This window comes from Drosophila rhopaloa, unplaced genomic scaffold (assembly GCF_018152115.1).
Source record: "Drosophila rhopaloa isolate 14029-0021.01 unplaced genomic scaffold, ASM1815211v1 contig_218, whole genome shotgun sequence".
NCBI classification, from domain to species: domain Eukaryota; kingdom Metazoa; phylum Arthropoda; class Insecta; order Diptera; family Drosophilidae; genus Drosophila; species Drosophila rhopaloa.
The window spans coordinates 2475390-2497451 of NW_025335104.1; the positions used below are offsets into that span (position 1 = coordinate 2475390).

Below are 22062 nucleotides of genomic sequence, written 5' to 3' on the forward strand. Positions count from 1 at the left end.
CAGACTTGGTACCCTAACAATATGGACGTATTCACTATTGGGTTAAGCCTACCCTGCAGTTCCGAAATTCATCACTACAACAATTCATCACTGTTTAATCAGCAGCGGACTGCGACGCCGGCAGAGCCAAAGGCAAAGTCGGCAGAGCCGAGTGCGACGCAGGCAGAGCCGAAACTCTCAGTCTCCGATCGTAGGCAACGCAGAAAAATTTCCATCTCCCTCTCTTACTCTGTCTCTCTCACCATAAAATAAGCTGAGAGGTGGAGGACAATGTATTAAAATCAGATCGACCTTTATACACCCTTGAAAATAAATTAGCATAATTTTTGTATTGTAGTTGTTGATTCTTATTAATTATATTATTTTAGGGAAATACTTTTTAAAAATAAAATTATTATGATAGTTTTGAAAGGTATGGATTCCTTTTTAAGTGAATTTAAGTTATGTGATTATTTTGCATAGTCGGACATGCTTTTATATACCCTGCTTTGACGCGAAGCGAAACATGTAAAGACAAATTAGGTAAAGGAAAGAACAATAGGATTAACGCTGCCCTTGATCTCAACCGAAGTTGTTTTCGCTGTTTTTACATGCACTTGCATTTGAGAGAACGGAGAGAAAAGATCGAAGCTGAGATTTTTTGTGAAATGTTTTAACTAAATTTATCAGAAATTTAGGTAAGAGTTATTTTATTAATTATTTTGAACTGTACCTAAATATACTGTTAATATATTTATTCATTATTTAAGGCGAAGCTTATAATAAAACTGTTGGGCCAGCATAAACTAAGCTGGACTTGGCCGGCGGCAAAACAAAAAACGCAGTAAGTTTTTATATATTTTATAATAATTTTTTTATTTTAGATATACTTGGTCAGGAAGAGCCAGTACATAAAGCACGAAGTCAAAAAAGGGCACCGAAACGGAAACATCCTCAACACCTCCGAGACAACTGAAAACGTACATATGTAGATTGAATTAAGTTAAATTAATTAGTTATATGTAATGAAATAAATGAAATAATAATGAAATAATGTAATAAAATAAAAAATGAAATTTATATGAAAATTTACTGAATGAATTTTACTGATGAAAAAAAAGCGATCAAAAAGCGATGCAAATGCGATGAAAAAGTGATGAAAATGAATGAAAAAGCGATGAAAATGAGATGAAAAAGCGATGAATTACTGATTAAAGAGTGATGAATTACTGATGAATTCATCACTCGTTAATCACTATTTCATCGCATTTTAATCACTCGTTCATCGCATGTTCATCAGTAAACGCTGTTCAAAGAGTGATGAATTACTGATTAAAGAGTGATGAAAAACTGAAAAAAGAGTGATGAATTACTGATTAAAGAGTGATGAATTTTTCACTGATTAACCCCACACATTCTATTGTCGCTCTGCTCGCACTTACTAAACAGTTGCCATTTCACTCGCACTCATTGTTTTAATAGTAGGGTTCCAAAATTTGCCGACGAGACTACCTTATGTTATTGTATCATGATTAGAACGAGAGCGAAAAAACCCGAAGGCACACGAAGTGTCGGGGCCTGCCGATTCCAGCACTGGGGCTCCCCGAGTGAAAAATTTTGTGACCAAATTCGTTGTATGAAATGACCAGTCTATATGTTGTATGGTTAGTGGTTTAATCAAGCAGTCCCTGCATCGTTTTTTTATTATGTATATCAAGTGGTTCCCAGAAACCGCCAGCATCAGCTGGTAACACTTGTACTCGTGACCATTATTTTTTGATATTTTTGCCATATTTAGGTTGTTTTTATGCGTGGCAATATTTTACGAAATCACATATTCTTGTGTTTTTTTCAAAACATTTGGGTAATACAATTTCCAAAAAAAAACCCCTAAACTTTCCCCCTAAAAATTGCTCCCCCCTAAAATTCCCCCTAGTACGTCAAAAAACCCCTAAATCTAGGGGGAAAACCCCTGATCTGGGAACACTGATCCTGATCGACGAAAACCGTACGCCAGTCATGAGAGAGAGCGAGAGGCAAACAGCTGGCGTTCACTTTTCGTCGGGCCTTTTTTTCACGTCGGTCTCCTGATCGACGAAAAAAATACCAGAAAATTCCATGGCGTTGCCAGTCTGCGGAAATTAACGTTGGGTGAACCCTAGCGGAAAAGATTAAAAAATTTAATCTTTTGGCGTCACTGAACATTATAAGAAATGGAGGGAAAAACTTAAAAAAACTCACAAGAGTCGATTGCAGGAGTTTACATGTGAGGACAAAGTAACATTAATACTATCTGGGGTGCCCCTTGTCAGAGCAAAATGTTTTTTAGGTCCACAATGTACGAAAAAACACAATAAAAGTGCAGCTATGAACTTTAAATCAGCAAATAATTATCAGTAAATTAAAAAAAAAAACAACTGTTAAATTTAAATTGTATTGTTTTTTAATTTCTTTGTACAGCGGCAGACTTGTCTTGCCAAGGTATTTGATAATATCTTTTAAAGGCTCTTTCCCGCAAATACGACATTTGAATTTTAACTGCTTGTCAACAAACCCAGCTGATTGGCAGTACGACCGTAGCACGCTTAAATCTGATGAACTCTCAAACTTTTGGTCACACTGGAAAGATTAAAGTTTTTAAGCTAGCGTAATCGTTTGTCGATCTGGATACTAGGCTTTAATGATAAAAATAAGAATATTATATGTTATAGTATATTTTTTAATATTTCAGCATATATTTCATCTTGGTTTACAAATTTAAATCAGTGGTAGCAGAAGAATGTATTGCATATACATATGTATGTATTCCAAATAATATAAATCAATCTAATGAGGTAGGAACAGGGCACATCGCAGTCGGTGTCTGCGCTTAGTGGTTCAGAAAACTTCAAACCAAATCAGCTTTGGTTGTTGTTCTGCGAGCGGATGGTGCCTGCATACCCTACCGACGATTGAATTCTAGGGGTGCGGACAGAAACAAGAACGGCTGTTTGGCTTTTGCTTTGTTTACATTTTTTAGGACACTTGTTTTAAGTGATATGTTTAATGAGTTTTGGTTGATTTATTTTTTTTGATTCGCAGTGTAATTTTGTTTAATGTTGTTATTTAATGATCTAGTTGTATATATTTTTATGTTTGCTTATTCTTGAAAGTCGCTGCTCGAATTAGTTACCGGTATATATACATATGTATGTACATAAAATAATTTTATAATTTTAATCTTGGAAAATAACAAATTGTTTAACCATTGATTTTCTTAAATTTATATTACTATTTTAAATCAAGAAGTAAACTTTTAATGATTTTTAATATACAAAAAAAATTATAAAATTATTTATCATTAAACATAACATTCAAAACAAGTGTCTTAAAAAACGTATCTGTCCCCACCCCTAAAATTCAATCGTCGGTAGGGTATGCAGGCACCATCCGCTCGCAGAACAACAACCAAAGCTGATTTGGTTTGAAGTTTTCTGAACCACTAAGCGCAGACACCGACTGTGATGTGCACTTCCATAGTATTAAAATACAACTTTCGATGTTATCAATTTTATACTCCTAGTTTATTTTTCATACTATTTAGTATAACAAAAATACTGTGCTACCGGCACGTAGTATACATTTCATATTATTTCGTATAACCCGTATACTATTGGCTGCGAGCTGTAGTATACATTTTGCACCCTCCGGAAATTTCCGAATTTGTATTTGTTTTTATTTATAAAAAATTATATTTGTATAATTTTGTTTCTTACTTAGATAGCAAAATAACTTTAGTTTTTAAAAATCTGAAAAAAAATAAATTTGTTGTTGTAAATATAGAAATTTATTTTTTTTTTTAATAATCTCCCAAAATGTTGTGCATAAAGAAACGTATATCTTGATGATAAATATAGCTGGACTATTCCCCTGTTAAGAATTGTTTTCACCTTAGTGATTTGCGCACGCGTATAGATACAAACATGTGAATATATATACATACGTCTGTTGGCGGAGCACATACAAACATACATATGTATGTATATGTATGTACGACTGCGCAAATTACTTGTAAACACCACTATTTGATCCCGATTTTTGCACAGTTCAATTATAACGTTAAGGGGGGACATCTATTTAAAATTTTGAAAAAATCAAACATTTTTTTTTTCGCTTAAAAAATTATTTAGGGTCTTAAAAATAACATATGTACCATATGATTGAGTCCGGCAAAAGCGTCTAAGTGTCGAAATTTTCCATTCTGCGGCGATGCCTCACAGGTATGTATTTCGCGGGCACCTTTAGTGTTACCGGCGCGCGCTGTGATTTATGGGTATGGAAGCAGGTATATCGGCAGTATACAAGGGACCTTTCTCCGAAAATCTAGTATGCTAAAAATATCTATATAGGGGTCACCATTAGTTATATAGCGTCAGTAAACCGCCGGTAGACTGTCGAAAACAACGCATTTTTCACGACACTTTCAAGAAACAAAAAGAGATAGTTCATACGAGAAATGACTGAAGGCGAAACGACTGTTGAATCTTTCATGAAATGGAAACTCCCTAAGATTTAAATGTCAGCGCATCGGCGAGGAAATTGAAACAACGTGATTTTGAAGTCATTGAAGTGGATTTTTCGTTCGGCTATCATTTCGTCACTTTTGCAACAGTTTTTGATGCCCTTTCGAACGTCGTTGTGTGTAAAGTGTGTCATTCTGAAGTAAAATTCTCAGAGAGCAGTAAACGAGGATTGGGATTTAAACTTGTTGTATCCTGTGATAAATGCGAGAAAAAAGAAATACCGAATAGCACATACATCAAGAATGCCTACGAATAATCGAAGAATTATTTTTGCCATGCGATTGCTTGGAATCGGTCTGCATGGAATAAGAAAATTTCGCGCGTTTATGGAATTGCCCCGCCCCGTCTTTCAAGCGACTTATGACAGTATTATCGCACACATTTTGTCTGCAAGAGAAGTAGTTTTCAAGAGCAGTATGTCAAATGCAGCACAAGAAGATGATGTTTTCCAAGCCATAAAGCCGGTATACCCGCTGCATTGGAGGATACACGCAAAATAACAATGAGAGTTTCAACTCGACTGTGTGGGCGATGGCTCCAAAAACGATGAATTTCGGTAAAAAAATAATTGATATTGCTGCCAATATTGCTACATGTGTTTTTAACGATGGCTTCATATCAATTTTGACTACATGTAATATCATGGGCTTGACAATCGGCTTGAAAAGTTTCGAGTTTTGCCAGGCAGTGGACCAGAACCGCATCAAAAAAGCAGAATAATCATTGAGTGATGGAGCAAAACAGGCCCGCCTCGACTTAAAAGCTGTTTGGAAGGAGAAGCAACAGGTGGACATCGATATAGAAGGCCAATTGTATGATGCAGGCATCGCAGATTAAAGGTAATTGAAAGTTTTATACGATTTTACAGTACTTAATAGAGCTGCGAAAAAATCGATTCTCAGTGCATCGATTCTTTTCGATCTTTTAAGAAATAAAATCGATTAAATCGATTTTTTTTTTTTAATGTATATTTTTTTTATATTGAGATCATTTACTTCATTCATATATCTTATCATATAACTTAAAACTAAAAAACAAAGAAAATTAAAAATATTCATAATAAAAACAACAATTTTTAAGCTTCTAAAAGCCATTGATTTCTGCCCACAAAAATCAGTCTATTAACCGTATCCGGTTTGAGAGCTGCTCGTCTGTCCGAAATTATGTAGCTGGCTCTGCTGAAAATTCGCTCAGACTCCGTCGAGCAAGCTGGAATACACAAATATCGATACGCACACTTCTTTAAAAACTCCATTTCAGTGGCGTGAGTCTGACGAAAAAGAAAACGTAGTTATGATTTTAGCAGTGAAATAAGATAAAATAAATGAACAAACCTTCTAATAGTCCAGGACACTAATATTTGGACTAGCATGTGGCTTCTCCAAATATTGTCGAAGAACAATTATTGAATCCGATTTTGGAGTTTTGGCTCTGTCTGACAACTTCGCTTTCATGAACGAAAAAAAGGCTAAATCCCCTCCGGAATTTCGGGCTGGGGTTTCGTGTGTTGGTGGATCCGGTGTTGAAACAGTAACAGAATTCAAATATTTGGCAAGTTCGGATATTTCATTTCGAAGAAATTCAGCAGCTGAATCAGCACAACTGCTGCTTCGGAAACCTTCTTTCTTGAATCTAGGATCCAGTATGGTGGCGATTTTTGGATTTGTTCAATTTTCGTACTGAAAAAGCCGTTTGTTAATTTGTTCCAGCAAAATGTTGCAAGTCTCTATGCCCTCGAAAGTTTTCAATGACTTGTGCATGTCGCTGACACGGTGGTGGAGATCAGCAGAGAGAGGTATGATTAATGATATAGTCGCATAGGTGCTTCCAGAAACCCTGTTTGTGGCCGAATCAAAAGGCTCAAAAAGAAGTTCCAGGTCATTGAGAATAGAAGCCTCATCTGCTGTCAGTGGTGGAGGTGCATTTTTTGTATCTAGTAGGACTTGAGAAACAGCGTCTTTTATTTTCAGGATCCTGCTCACCATTTTGTAGAAACTATTCCAGCGTGTTGGAACTTCTTGTGTCAATCCATAACAGGAATCGGGTCCCTGAGAAGTTTTTAGCTTTGAATAAGCTATCGAGCTACTTTTAAAAAGGTTACAATACGTTTACACTTGGAACCGATCGGTTTTATGTTTTCCAACAAAAGAGTGTCTTGCATAATTAAATTTAGCGTGTGAGCAAAACACGGCATATGCCTCTTTTGAAGAATGGAGCAGGCTTTGATCATGGACGCAGCATTATCTGTAACAATGGCAGATACTTTTGTCAATTCCCATTTGGACAAAACCGTATGTATAGAGATGGCGATATTTTCGCTTGTCTGATCCTGATCGCTTAAAAGTTTTTTTTGTCGACAAAACTGCGGTTCTGATCTCAAAGTCTTCCAAAAGAAAATGACATGTGACCGTCAAATAGTGGTCATTTGCCCTTGATGTCCAGCCATCCTTTGTCAATGCACAGTACCTTACATTTCTTAGTACGTCCATTAGTTTTTTCTCCATGTTATTGAACATATTTGTTAAAAAAACATAATTTAGTGTTCTTCGGCTAGGTAATGAGTACTGCGGATCTAGGCAGTGGACAAATTAGCGAAAGCCTATGTGATCAACGATTCGGAATGGCTGAAAGTCAGTTGCGATCATTCTTATCAAAGCCTTATCAAGCGCATCTTTCCGGGACGAGCCACTTTCGTATTTCCTTGGCTGTGTGGAGTCGTAAAACTCTTCTAGCAAAGTGGGATACGCTCGCGTCATCTCGTTAAAAAGATTAGTGGTGTTGCCACAGGTCTTGTACACCTTCCCACAGGTTAGGCATTGGGCCGCTCCACCTTGTAATCCTTTAAAATAATTCCAGACATTGGACCTGTGACATTTTCTTTTACGCTCCGCTCCGCTGTTTAACTCCTCATCTGTTTCCTAATCAATTATAATAAAAAGTTATACATATTAATAACAAATTACAAATAAAGCACTTATTATAAGTAACTTGCTTTTTTCCAATTTCCAAGAAACAGCTATTTCTTGGAACTTGAAACAAAATACTAAAATGGCAGCACCAGACTGCCAGCATGTGGCTCATACCGAATTAATTACCTTTTACTTCCAAAAATTTGTCTATTTTGTCCAATCCTCCGATCCACCAACACACGAAATTTTTGTATGGAAATAAAAAATAATAAATAAGGATTTTGAAACCCTTAAAACCTAAATTACCTTTTACGACCAGCGTCAACCCATGCCTTTTTGAATGTGATGAAACTTGGCCTAAAAGATCGATTCTTTGAAAAAGAAATCGTTGTTTTCACGAAATTAAAAAAAATCGATAGTATCGATGTTGACATCGATTTTTTCGCAGCACTAGTACCTAAAACTTTAAACGCGTTTTTCTCGAAACCACTTTTTTTGAGACTGCCGGACACATACATAACTCGAACAAATATTAACCGATCGATCTGAAATTTGGACAGTATATTCAAAATACCTTTATTATTTTACACACGTAGGATTTTTTTATATTGTTTACTTTTTTTTATCAACAATTTTGTGACTTTTTTATTCGTGAACATTATAACTTTTTTCAATCCGTCACCATTTTGAAAAAAATCAATATATCGCAAAAATCCTACGTGTGTCGATAGCTGTTGATGTATAGAAACCAAAACCAAAACCAAACCAAACTAACCAAACTTTTTTGTTCTGAAAAATTAAGGACGTTAGCTGTCCGGCCATGGACCCCCTTCAACAAAAAAAGGCCTACGAAGAAATGCTGCTGTTTTCGATTTATTCGAAAAAAATTTATTTTGTACTTCGCATCTATATTATAAAACCTATTTTACAAATTTTCGATTGGCTTTTTCATTTGGCCAGAAAATTCGCTTTTTTTCCAGTTACTCAGACGTTTATTTATGTTCAATTTACCAATTAGGACCAAATGTTACGGCCCTTATTATTAAAACGTACCTCCACGAATTTCACCAGAATGCAGGAACCCGATGACGGCAATAACGCACTAAAGCGACAAAAACCACTAAAATGTGGTAACGCGTTTTAAGTTCGAACAGTTTCATTTGTCCTAGTTTCACAACAGGGACAAGAATCAAAACTTGGGTTTAAATTTTAAACTACAGAGTATGAATCTTATAATATGTGGTGTTGAATTACTACTAAGTATAGGTTTCATACTATTTGGTAATAAATTAATTCTGATTTCCTGTATACTGCCTGTAGTTTTTTCTTGAAGCCAGGAGTATTAATTTTAAACTTATTTTTATGTGGTATAAAAATTACACCACATATTAGAATTGTAGACTCTACGGTATAGAATTGACACTAAAAAGTATAGGCATTATTATTCATATTCTTAGGTATTGAATTAATACGTATACTTTAATACTGTCGATAATTTCTTTTTAATACACGTTTATTAAAATTACACTTTCGTTTTTTTTTAGGTGTAGATCCTTGGAACTGGTAACGGCGTAATATGCGCTCTCCTTATAGTGAGAAGACGAAATTTGTTTTTATTTTTGACAGTTGTGTTCCGTTTTTATATATTTTTAAGTAAACGACTATGCCAAAGTTTCCAGCTGTATTAAATGAAATTCCGAATATTATTCTTAGCATACAGTTTGAGGCTAAGATTAATTAAATAATATTAAACGTATTTTAATTGCCGGAGAATAACTATCATCGGTAAAAATAAAAGTCGCTATACGTAATAAAAGTCAAAAGATGGCTGCAGCAATAGATTAAAAAAAATGTATTGGCAATAGATGGCGTCAAAATTTAATTCAAGACCTCTAGCGGAATGGCAAATAACATAAAAAACATCGGTAGGCGATGAATTGCCCAAAAATCGATGGCGATAGATGGCACATTATACGGTCCTCACAGAGCCACTTACAGTTTTTGCGAAAAAAAGTAGATAGAGGTAAAATCAAAATTGGACTACCGCCAACAGAAGTAATAATAACGCAGAACTAAAAACAAATTACACATTAGTAAGTGAAATTTTTTACAATTTTAAAAACATACGAAATCTATCAAATTCATTCATGATTGTTCTATAACACCTTTAATAAATAGTAATCCGATCAACACGATTTCTTAGCGTCATTTAAGACAAAATCGCTGTTGATTTAATATGCCATTCAAATTCACAAGTGATTCAGGTTTCAGACTCTTAAAACTATATTTGACCCAAACCTTATTTTTATGCAATTATACATAAAATGTTATTTTGACGAGATATATGTATGACAACCATATATAAAATCTACAGCAGAGCTCTGTTGGCGTCGATGTTTTACATACTTGCAGTACATTTTGACGAGTAATTATACCCGTTACTCGTAGAGTAGAAGGGTATATTGTATTCGTGCAAAAGTATGTAACAGCTAGACGGAAGCGTTTCCGACCCTATAAAGTATATATATTCTTGATCAGGATCACTAGCCGAGTCGATATAGCCATGTCCGTCTGTCCGTCTGTCTGTCCGTATGAACGCTGAGATCTCGGAAACTATAAAAGCTAGAAGATTGGCATTTTGCATGTAGATTTTAGAAGTTTCTACGCAGCGCAAGTTTGTTTCAAAATGGTGCCACGCCCCCTTTAACGCCCACAATCGCTTAAATACGATTTTAAAAATTTAAATATTTCGGAAAAGTAAAAATGCAGTTTTATTGTGTTTATCAATACCTATCGAAATGTAGAAGAAATTTTTCAAATCGGACCATTCGTTAAAAAGTTATGCGTGATCAAAGTTTCTATCTCCATCTCCCTCGCACTCCCTTTACCTGAGTAACGGGTATCTGATAGTTGGGGCACCCGACTATAGCGTTCTCTCTTGTTGAGGACTAATTTCCTGTAAAAAAAGGTTTTGAAAAAGTTAAAAATTAGAAAACAAAAATATTAAAACAAGAGCTACAAGCTACAACCTTTCTCCGAAAATCTAGTATGCTAAAAATATCTATATAGGGGTCACCATTAGTTATATAGCGTCAGTAAACCGCCGGTAGACTGTTGAAAACAACGCATTTTTCACGACACTTTCAAGAAACAAAAAGAGATAGTTCATACGAAAAATGACTGAAAGCGAAACGACTGTTGAATCTTTCATGAAGTGGAAACGCCCTAAGATTTAAATGTCAGCGCATCGGCGAGGAAATTGAAACAACGTGATTTTGAAGTCATTGAAGTGGATTTTTCGTTCGGCTATCATTTCGTCACTTTTGTAACAGTTTTTGATGCCCTTTCGAACGTCGTTGTGTGTAAAGTGTGTCATTCTGAAGTAAAATTCTCAGAGAGCAGTAAACGAGGATTGGGATTTAAACTTGTTGTATCCTGTGATAAATGCGAGAAAAAAGAAATACCGAATAGCACATACATCAAGAATGCCTACGAATAATCGAAGAATTATTTTTGCCATGCGATTGCTTGGAATCGGTCTGCATGGAATAAGAAAATTTCGCGCGTTTATGGAATTGCCCCGCCCCGTCTTTCAAGCGACTTATGACAGTATTATCGCACACATTTTGTCTGCAAGAGAAGTAGTTTTCAAGAGCAGTATGTCAAATGCAGCACAAGAAGATGATGTTTTCGAAGCCATAAAGCCGGTATACCCGCTGCATTGGAGGATACACGCAAAATAACAATGAGAGTTTCAACTCGACTGTGTGGGCGATGGCTCCAAAAACGATGAATTTCGGTAAAAAAAATAATTGATATTGCTGCCAATATTGCTACATGTGTTTTTAACGATGGCTTCATGTCAATTTTGACTACATGTAATATCATGGGCTTGACAATCGGCTTGAAAAGTTTCGAGTTTTGCCAGGCAGTGGACCAGAACCGCATCAAAAAAGCAGAATAATCATTGAGTGATGGAGCAAAACAGGCCCGCCTCGACTTAAAAGCTGTTTGGAAGGAGAAGCAACGGGTGGACATCGATATAGAAGGCCAATTGTATGATGCAGGCATCGCAGATTAAAGGTAATTGAAAGTTTTATACGATTTTACAGTACTTAATAGAGCTGCGAAAAAATCGATTCTCAGTGCATCGATTCTTTTCGATCTTTTAAGAAATAAAATCGATTAAATCGATTTTTTTTTTAATGTATATTTTTTTTATATTGAGATCATTTACTTCATTCATATATCTTATCATATAACTTAAAACTAAAAAACAAAGAAAATTAAAAATATTCATAATAAAAACAACAATTTTTAAGCTTCTAAAAGCCATTGATTTCTGCCCACAAAAATCAGTCTATTAACCGTATCCGGTTTGAGAGCTGCTCGTCTGTCCGAAATTATGTAGCTGGCTCTGCTGAAAATTCGCTCAGACTCCGTCGAGCAAGCTGGAATACACAAATATCGATACGCACACTTCTTTAAAAACTCCATTTCAGTGGCGTGGGTCTGACGAAAAAGAAAACGTAGTTATGATCTTAGCAGTGAAATAAGATTAAATAAATGAACAAACCTTCTAATAGTGCAGGACACTAATATTTGGACTATCAAGTGGCTTCTCCAAATATTGTCGAAGAACAATTATTGAATCCGATTTTGGAGTTTTGGCTCCGTTTGACAACTTCGCTTTCATAAACGAAAAAAGGCAGCATCTCCTCCGGAATCTCGGGCTGGGGTTTCGTGTGTTGGTGGATCCGGTGTTGAAACAGAATCGGAATTCAAATTTTTGGCAAGTTCGGATATTTCATTTCGAAGAAATTCAGCAGCTGAATCAGCACAACTGCTGCTTCGGAAACCTTCTTTCTTGAATCTCGGATCCAGTATGGTGGCGATTTTTGGAACTGTTCGATTTTCGTATTGAAAAAGCCGTTTGTTTATTTGTTCCAGCAAAAAGTTGCAAGTCTCTATGCCCTTGAAAGTTTTCAATGTCTTGTGCATGTCGCTGACACGGTGGTGGAGATCAGCAGAGAGTGGTATAACTAATGATATAGTCGCTTAGGTGCTTCCAGAAACCCTGTTTGTGGCCGAATCAAAAGGCTAAAAAAGAAGTTCAAGGTCATTGAGAAAAGAAGCCTCATCTGCTGTTAGCGGTGGAGGTGCCTTTTTTGTGTCTAGTAGGACTTGAGAAACAGCGTCTTTTATTTTCAGGATCCTGCTCATCATTTTGTAGCAACTATTCCAGCGTGTTGGAACTTCTTGTGTCAATCCATAACAGGAATCGGGTCCCTGAGAAGTTTTTAGCTTTGAATAAGCTATCGAGCTACTTTTAAAAAGGTTACAATACGTTTACACTTGGAACCGATCGGTTTTATGTTTTCCAACAAAAGAGTGTCTTGCATAATTAAATTTAGCGTGTGAGCAAAACACGGCATATGCCTCTTTTGAAGAATGGAGCAGGCTTTGATCATGGACGCAGCATTATCTGTAACAATGGCAGATACTTTTGTCAATTCCCATTTGGACAAAACCGTATGTATAGAGATGGCGATATTTTCGCTTGTCTGATCCTGATCGCTTAAAAGTTTTTTTGTCGACAAAACTGCGGTTCTGATCTCAAAGTCTTCCAAAAGAAAATGACATGTGACCGTCAAATAGTGGTCATTTGCCCTTGATGTCCAGCCATCCTTTGTCAATGCACAGTACCTTACATTTCTTAGTACGTCCATTAGTTTTTTCTCCATGTTATTGAACATATTTGTTAAAAAAACATAATTTAGTGTTCTTCGGCTAGGTAATGAGTACTGCGGATCTAGGCAGTGGACAAAATAGCGAAAGCCTATGTGATCAACGATTCGGAATGGCTGAAAGTCAGTTGCGATCATTCTTATCAAAGCCTTATCAAGCGCATCTTTCCGGGACGAGCCACTTTCGTATTTCCTTGGCTGTGTGGAGTCGTAAAACTCTTCTAGCAAAGTGGGATACGCTCGCGTCATCTCGTTAAAAAGATTAGTGGTGTTGCCACAGGTCTTGTACACCTTCCCACAGGTTAGGCATTGGGCCGCTCCACCTTGTAATCCTTTAAAATAATTCCAGACATTGGACCTGTGACATTTTCTTTTACGCTCCGCTCCGCTGTTTAACTCCTCATCTGTTTCCTAATCAATTATAATAAAAAGTTATACATATTAATAACAAATTACAAATAAAGCACTTATTATAAGTAACTTGCTTTTTTCAATTTCCAAGAAACAGCTATTTCTTGGAACTTGAAACAAAATACTAAAATGGCAGCACCAGACTGCCAGCATGTGGCTCATACCGAATTAATTACCTTTTACTTCCAAAAATTTGTCTATTTTGTCCAATCCTCCGATCCACCAACACACGAAATTTTTGTATGGAAATAAAAAATAATAAATAAGGATTTTGAAACCCTTAAAACCTAAATTACCTTTTCAACCCATGCCTTTTTGAATGTGATGAAACTTGGCCTAAAAGATCGATTCTTTGAAAAAGAAATCGTTGTTTTCACGAAATTAAAAAAAATCGATAGTATCGATGTTGACATCGATTTTTTCGCAGCACTAGTACCTAAAACTTTAAACGCGTTTTTCTCGAAACCACTTTTTTTGAGACTGCCGGACACATACATAACTCGAACAAATATTAACCGATCGATCTGAAATTTGGACAGTATATTCAAAATACCTTTATTATTTTACACACGTAGGATTTTTTTATATTGTTTACTTTTTTTTATCAACAATTTTGTGACTTTTTTATTCGTGAACATTATAACTTTTTTTCAATCCGTCACCATTTTGAAAAAAATCAATATATCGCAAAAATCCTACGTGTGTCGATAGCTGTTGATGTATAGAAACTAACCAAACTTTTTTGTTCTAAAAAATTAAGGACGTTAGCTGTCCGGCCATGGACCCCCTTCAACAAAAAAAGGCCTACGAAGAAATGCTGCTGTTTTCGATTTATTCGAAAAAAATTTATTTTGTACTTCGCATCTATATTATAAAACCTATTTTACAAATTTTCGATTGGCTTTTTCATTTGGCCAGAAAATTCGCTTTTTTTCCAGTTACTCAGACGTTTATTTATGTTCAATTTACCAATTAGGACCAAATGTTACGGCCCTTATTATTAAAACGTACCTCCACGAATTTCACCAGAATGCAGGAACCCGATGACGGCAATAACGCACTAAAGCGACAAAAACCACTAAAATGTGGTAACGCGTTTTAAGTTCGAACAGTTTCATTTGTCCTAGTTTCACAACAGGGACAAGAATCAAAACTTGGGTTTAAATTTTAAACTACAGAGTATGAATCTTATAATATGTGGTGTTGAATTACTACTAAGTATAGGTTTCATACTATTTGGTAATAAATTAATTCTGATTTCCTGTATACTGCCTGTAGTTTTTTCTTGAAGCCAGGAGTATTAATTTTAAACTTATTTTTATGTGGTATAAAAATTACACCACATATTAGAATTGTAGACTCTACGGTATAGAATTGACACTAAAAAGTATAGGCATTATTATTCATATTCTTAGGTATTGAATTAATACGTATACTTTAATACTGTCGATAATTTCTTTTTAATACACGTTTATTAAAATTACACTTTCGTTTTTTTTAGGTGTAGATCCTTGGAACTGGTAACGGCGTAATATGCGCTCTCCTTATAGTGAGAAGACGAAATTTGTTTTTATTTTTGACAGTTGTGTTCCGTTTTTATATATTTTTAAGTAAACGACTATGCCAAAGTTTCCAGCTGTATTAAATGAAATTCCGAATATTATTCTTAGCATACAGTTTGAGGCTAAGATTAATTAAATAATATTAAACGTATTTTAATTGCCGGAGAATAACTATCATCGGTAAAAATAAAAGTCGCTATACGTAATAAAAGTCAAAAGATGGCTGCAGCAATAGATTAAAAAAAATGTATTGGCAATAGATGGCGTCAAAATTTAATTCAAGACCTCTAGCGGAATGGCAAATAACATAAAAAAACATCGGTAGGCGATGAATTGCCCAAAAATCGATGGCGATAGATGGCACATTATACGGTCCTCACAGAGCCACTTACAGTTTTTGCGAAAAAAAGTAGATAGAGGTAAAATCAAAATTGGACTACCGCCAACAGAAGTAATAATAACGCAGAACTAAAAACAAATTACACATTAGTAAGTGAAATTTTTTACAATTTTAAAAACATACGAAATCTATCAAATTCATTCATGATTGTTCTATAACACCTTTAATAAATAGTAATCCGATCAACACGATTTCTTAGCGTCATTTAAGACAAAATCGCTGTTGATTTAATATGCCATTCAAATTCACAAGTGATTCAGGTTTCAGACTCTTAAAACTATATTTGACCCAAACCTTATTTTTATGCAATTATACATAAAATGTTATTTTGACGAGATATATGTATGACAACCATATATAAAATCTACAGCAGAGCTCTGTTGGCGTCGATGTTTTACATACTTGCAGTACATTTTGACGAGTAATTATACCCGTTACTCGTAGAGTAAAAGGGTATATTGTATTCGTGCAAAAGTATGTAACAGCTAGACGGAAGCGTTTCCGACCCTATAAAGTATATATATTCTTGATCAGGATCACTGTCTGTCCGTATGAACGCTGAGATCTCGGAAACTATAAAAGCTAGAAGATTGGCATTTTGCATGTAGATTTTAGAAGTTTCTACGCAGCGCAAGTTTGTTTCAAAATGGTGCCACGCCCCCTTTAACGCCCACAATCGCTTAAATACGATTTTAAAAATTTAAATATTTCGGAAAAGTAAAAATGCAGTTTTATTGTGTTTATCAATACCTATCGAAATGTAGAAGAAATTTTTCAAATCGGACCATTCGTTAAAAAGTTATGCGTGATCAAAGTTTCTATCACCATCTCCCTCGCACTCCCTTTACCTGAGTAACGGGTATCTGATAGTTGGGGCACCCGACTATAGCGTTCTCTCTTGTTGAGGACTAATTTCCTGTAAAAAAAGGTTTTGAAAAAGTTAAAAATTAGAAAACAAAAATATTAAAACAAGAGCTACAAGCTACAACCTTTCTCCGAAAATCTAGTATGCTAAAAATATCTATATAGGGGTCACCATTAGTTATATAGCGTCAGTAAACCGCCGGTAGACTGTTGAAAACAACGCATTTTTCACGACACTTTCAAGAAACAAAAAGAGATAGTTCATACGAAAAATGACTGAAAGCGAAACGACTGTTGAATCTTTCATGAAGTGGAAACTCCCTAAGATTTAAATGTCAGCGTATCGGCGAGGAAATTGAAACAACGTGATTTTGAAGTCATTGAAGTGGATTTTTCGTTCGACTATCATTTCGTCACTTTTGTAACAGTTTTTGATGCCCTTTCGAACGTCGTTGTGTGTAAAGTGTGTCATTCTGAAGTAAAATTCTCAGAGAGCAGTAAACGAGGATTGGGATTTAAACTTGTTGTATCCTGTGATAAATGCGAGAAAAAAGAAATACCGAATAGCACATACATCAAGAATGCCTACGAATAATCGAAGAATTATTTTTGCCATGCGATTGCTTGGAATCGGTCTGCATGGAATAAGAAAATTTCGCGCGTTTATGGAATTGCCCCGCCCCGTCTTTCAAGCGACTTATGACAGTATTATCGCACACATTTTGTCTGCAAGAGAAGTAGTTTTCAAGAGCAGTATGTCAAATGCAGCACAAGAAGATGATGTTTTCGAAGCCATAAAGCCGGTATACCCGCTGCATTGGAGGATACACGCAAAATAACAATGAGAGTTTCAACTCGACTGTGTGGGCGATGGCTCCAAAAACGATGAATTTCGGTAAAAAAAATAATTGATATTGCTGCCAATATTGCTACATGTGTTTTTAACGATGGCTTCATGTCAATTTTGACTACATGTAATATCATGGGCTTGACAATCGGCTTGAAAAGTTTCGAGTTTTGCCAGGCAGTGGACCAGAACCGCATCAAAAAAGCAGAATAATCATTGAGTGATGGAGCAAAACAGGCCCGCCTCGACTTAAAAGCTGTTTGGAAGGAGAAGCAACAGGTGGACATCGATATAGAAGGCCAATTGTATGATGCAGGCATCGCAGATTAAAGGTAATTGAAAGTTTTATACGATTTTACAGTACTTAATAGAGCTGCGAAAAAATCGATTCTCAGTGCATCGATTCTTTTCGATCTTTTAAGAAATAAAATCGATTAAATCGATTTTTTTTTTTAATGTATATTTTTTTTATATTGAGATCATTTACTTCATTCATATATCTTATCATATAACTTAAAACTAAAAAACAAAGAAAATTAAAAATATTCATAATAAAAACAACAATTTTTAAGCTTCTAAAAGCCATTGATTTCTGCCCACAAAAATCAGTCTATTAACCGTATCCGGTTTGAGAGCTGCTCGTCTGTCCGAAATTATGTAGCTGGCTCTGCTGAAAATTCGCTCAGACTCCGTCGAGCAAGCTGGAATACACAAATATCGATACGCACACTTCTTTAAAAACTCCATTTCAGTGGCGTGGGTCTGACGAAAAAGAAAACGTAGTTATGATCTTAGCAGTGAAATAAGATTAAATAAATGAACAAACCTTCTAATAGTGCAGGACACTAATATTTGGACTATCAAGTGGCTTCTCCAAATATTGTCGAAGAACAATTATTGAATCCGATTTTGGAGTTTTGGCTCCGTTTGACAACTTCGCTTTCATAAACGAAAAAAGGCAGCATCTCCTCCGGAATCTCGGGCTGGGGTTTCGTGTGTTGGTGGATCCGGTGTTGAAACAGAATCGGAATTCAAATTTTTGGCAAGTTCGGATATTTCATTTCGAAGAAATTCAGCAGCTGAATCAGCACAACTGCTGCTTCGGAAACCTTCTTTCTTGAATCTCGGATCCAGTATGGTGGCGATTTTTGGAACTGTTCGATTTTCGTATTGAAAAAGCCGTTTGTTTATTTGTTCCAGCAAAAAGTTGCAAGTCTCTATGCCCTTGAAAGTTTTCAATGTCTTGTGCATGTCGCTGACACGGTGGTTGAGATCAGCAGAGAGTGGTATAACTAATGATATAGTCGCTTAGGTGCTTCCAGAAACCCTGTTTGTGGCCGAATCAAAAGGCTCAAAAAGAAGTTCCAGGTCATTGAGAAAAGAAGCCTCATCTGCTGTTAGCGGTGGAGGTGCCTTTTTTGTGTCTAGTAGGACTTGAGAAACAGCGTCTTTTATTTTCAGGATCCTGCTCATCATTTTGTAGCAACTATTCCAGCGTGTTGGAACTTCTTGTGTCAATCCATAACAGGAATCGGGTCCCTGAGAAGTTTTTAGCTTTGAATAAGCTATCGAGCTACTTTTAAAAAGGTTACAATACGTTTACACTTGGAACCGATCGGTTTTATGTTTTCCAACAAAAGAGTGTCTTGCATAATTAAATTTAGCGTGTGAGCAAAACACGGCATATGCCTCTTTTGAAGAATGGAGCAGGCTTTGATCATGGACGCAGCATTATCTGTAACAATGGCAGATACTTTTGTCAATTCCCATTTGGACAAAACCGTATGTATAGAGATGGCGATATTTTCGCTTGTCTGATCCTGATCGCTTAAAAGTTTTTTTGTCGACAAAACTGCGGTTCTGATCTCAAAGTCTTCCAAAAGAAAATGACATGTGACCGTCAAATAGTGGTCATTTGCCCTTGATGTCCAGCCATCCTTTGTCAATGCACAGTACCTTACATTTCTTAATATTTCTTAATATTTTGTTAAAAAAACATAATTTAGTGTTCTTCGGCTAGGTAATGAGTACTGCGGATCTAGGCAGTGGACAAAATAGCGAAAGCCTATGTGATCAACGATTCGGAATGGCTGAAAGTCAGTTGCGATCATTCTTATCAAAGCCTTATCAAGCGCATCTTTCCGGGACGAGCCACTTTCGTATTTCCTTGGCTGTGTGGAGTCGTAAAACTCTTCTAGCAAAGTGGGATACGCTCGCGTCATCTCGTTAAAAAGATTAGTGGTGTTGCCACAGGTCTTGTACACCTTCCCACAGGTTAGGCATTGGGCCGCTCCACCTTGTAATCCTTTAAAATAATTCCAGACATTGGACCTGTGACATTTTCTTTTACGCTCCGCTCCGCTGTTTAACTCCTCATCTGTTTCCTAATCAATTATAATAAAAAGTTATACATATTAATAACAAATTACAAATAAAGCACTTATTATAAGTAACTTGCTTTTTTCAATTTCCAAGAAACAGCTATTTCTTGGAACTTGAAACAAAATACTAAAATGGCAGCACCAGACTGCCAGCATGTGGCTCATACCGAATTAATTACCTTTTACTTCCAAAAATTTGTCTATTTTGTCCAATCCTCCGATCCACCAACACACGAAATTTTTGTATGGAAATAAAAAATAATAAATAAGGATTTTGAAACCCTTAAAACCTAAATTACCTTTTCAACCCATGCCTTTTTGAATGTCATGAAACTTGGCCTAAAAGATCGATTCTTTGAAAAAGAAATCGTTGTTTTCACGAAATTAAAAAAAAATCGATAGTATCGATGTTGACATCGATTTTTTCGCAGCACTAGTACCTAAAACTTTAAACGCGTTTTTCTCGAAACCACTTTTTTTGAGACTGCCGGACACATACATAACTCGAACAAATATTAACCGATCGATCTGAAATTTGGACAGTATATTCAAAATACCTTTATTATTTTACACACGTAGGATTTTTTTATATTGTTTACTTTTTTTTATCAACAATTTTGTGACTTTTTTATTCGTGAACATTATAACTTTTTTTCAATCCGTCACCATTTTGAAAAAAATCAATATATCGCAAAAATCCTACGTGTGTCGATAGCTGTTGATGTATAGAAACTAACCAAACTTTTTTGTTCTAAAAAATTAAGGACGTTAGCTGTCCGGCCATGGACCCCCTTCAACAAAAAAAGGCCTACGAAGAAATGCTGCTGTTTTCGATTTATTCGAAAAAATTTATTTTGTACTTCGCATCTATATTATAAAACCTATTTTACAAATTTTCGATTGGCTTTTTCATTTGGCCAGAAAATTCGCTTTTTTCCAGTTACTCAGACGTTTATTTATGTTCAATTTACCAATTAGGACCAAATGTTACGGCCCTTATTATTAAAACGTACCTCCACGAATTTCACCAGAATGCAGGAACCCGATGACGGCAATAACGCACTAAAGCGACAAAAACCACTAAAATGTGGTAACGCGTTTTAAGTTCGAACAGTTTCATTTGTCCTAGTTTCACAACAGGGACAAGAATCAAAACTTGGGTTTAAATTTTAAACTACAGAGTATGAATCTTATAATATGTGGTGTTGAATTACTACTAAGTATAGGTTTCATACTATTTGGTAATAAATTAATTCTGATTTCCTGTATACTGCCTGTAGTTTTTTCTTGAAGCCAGAAGTATTAATTTTAAACTTATTTTTATGTGGTATAAAAATTACACCACATATTAGAATTGTAGACTCTACGGTATAGAATTGACACTAAAAAGTATAGGCATTATTATTCATATTCTTAGGTATTGAATTAATACGTATACTTTAATACTGTCGATAATTTCTTTTTAATACACGTTTATTAAAATTACACTTTCGTTTTTTTTTAGGTGTAGATCCTTGGAACTGGTAACGGCGTAATATGCGCTCTCCTTATAGTGAGAAGACGAAATTTGTTTTTATTTTTGACAGTTGTGTTCCGTTTTTATATATTTTTAAGTAAACGACTATGCCAAAGTTTCCAGCTGTATTAAATGAAATTCCGAATATTATTCTTAGCATACAGTTTGAGGCTAAGATTAATTAAATAATATTAAACGTATTTTAATTGCCGGAGAATAACTATCATCGGTAAAAATAAAAGTCGCTATACGTAATAAAAGTCAAAAGATGGCTGCAGCAATAGATTAAAAAAAATGTATTGGCAATAGATGGCGTCAAAATTTAATTCAAGACCTCTAGCGGAATGGCAAATAACATAAAAAACATCGGTAGGCGATGAATTGCCCAAAAATCGATGGCGATAGATGGCACATTATACGGTCCTCACAGAGCCACTTACAGTTTTTGCGAAAAAAAAGTAGATAGAGGTAAAATCAAAATTGGACTACCGCCAACAGAAGTAATAATAACGCAGAACTAAAAACAAATTACACATTAGTAAGTGAAATTTTTTACAATTTTAAAAACATACGAAATCTATCAAATTCATTCATGATTGTTCTATAACACCTTTAATAAATAGTAATCCGATCAACACGATTTCTTAGCGTAATTTAAGACAAAATCGCTGTTGATTTAATATGCCATTCAAATTCACAAGTGATTCAGGTTTCAGACTCTTAAAACTATATTTGACCCAAACCTTATTTTTATGCAATTATACATAAAATGTTATTTTGACGAGATATATGTATGACAACCATATATAAAATCTACAGCAGAGCTCTGTTGGCGTCGATGTTTTACATACTTGCAGTACATTTTGACGAGTAATTGAGGACTA

General features: G+C 35.4%; 3 long non-coding RNA genes across 3 annotated transcripts; all 3 read left to right on the plus strand.

Annotated features, from left to right (window-relative positions):
* Nucleotides 1-4417: 4417 nt before the first annotated feature.
* LOC123037908 lies at nt 4418-9420 on the plus strand. The gene is made up of 3 exons (XR_006417690.1): nt 4418-5097; nt 5210-5380; nt 8995-9420. It is a non-coding gene; the product is annotated as an uncharacterized LOC123037908 (long non-coding RNA).
* A 976-nt stretch (nt 9421-10396) lies between these two features.
* LOC123037907 lies at nt 10397-15435 on the plus strand. The gene is made up of 3 exons (XR_006417687.1): nt 10397-11249; nt 11363-11533; nt 15110-15435. It is a non-coding gene; the product is annotated as an uncharacterized LOC123037907 (long non-coding RNA).
* Nucleotides 15436-16855: 1420 nt separating this feature from the next.
* Nucleotides 16856-21982, plus strand: LOC123037914. The gene is made up of 3 exons (XR_006417692.1): nt 16856-17329; nt 17443-17613; nt 21167-21982. It is a non-coding gene; the product is annotated as an uncharacterized LOC123037914 (long non-coding RNA).
* The last annotated feature ends 80 nt before the right edge of the window (nt 21983-22062 follow it).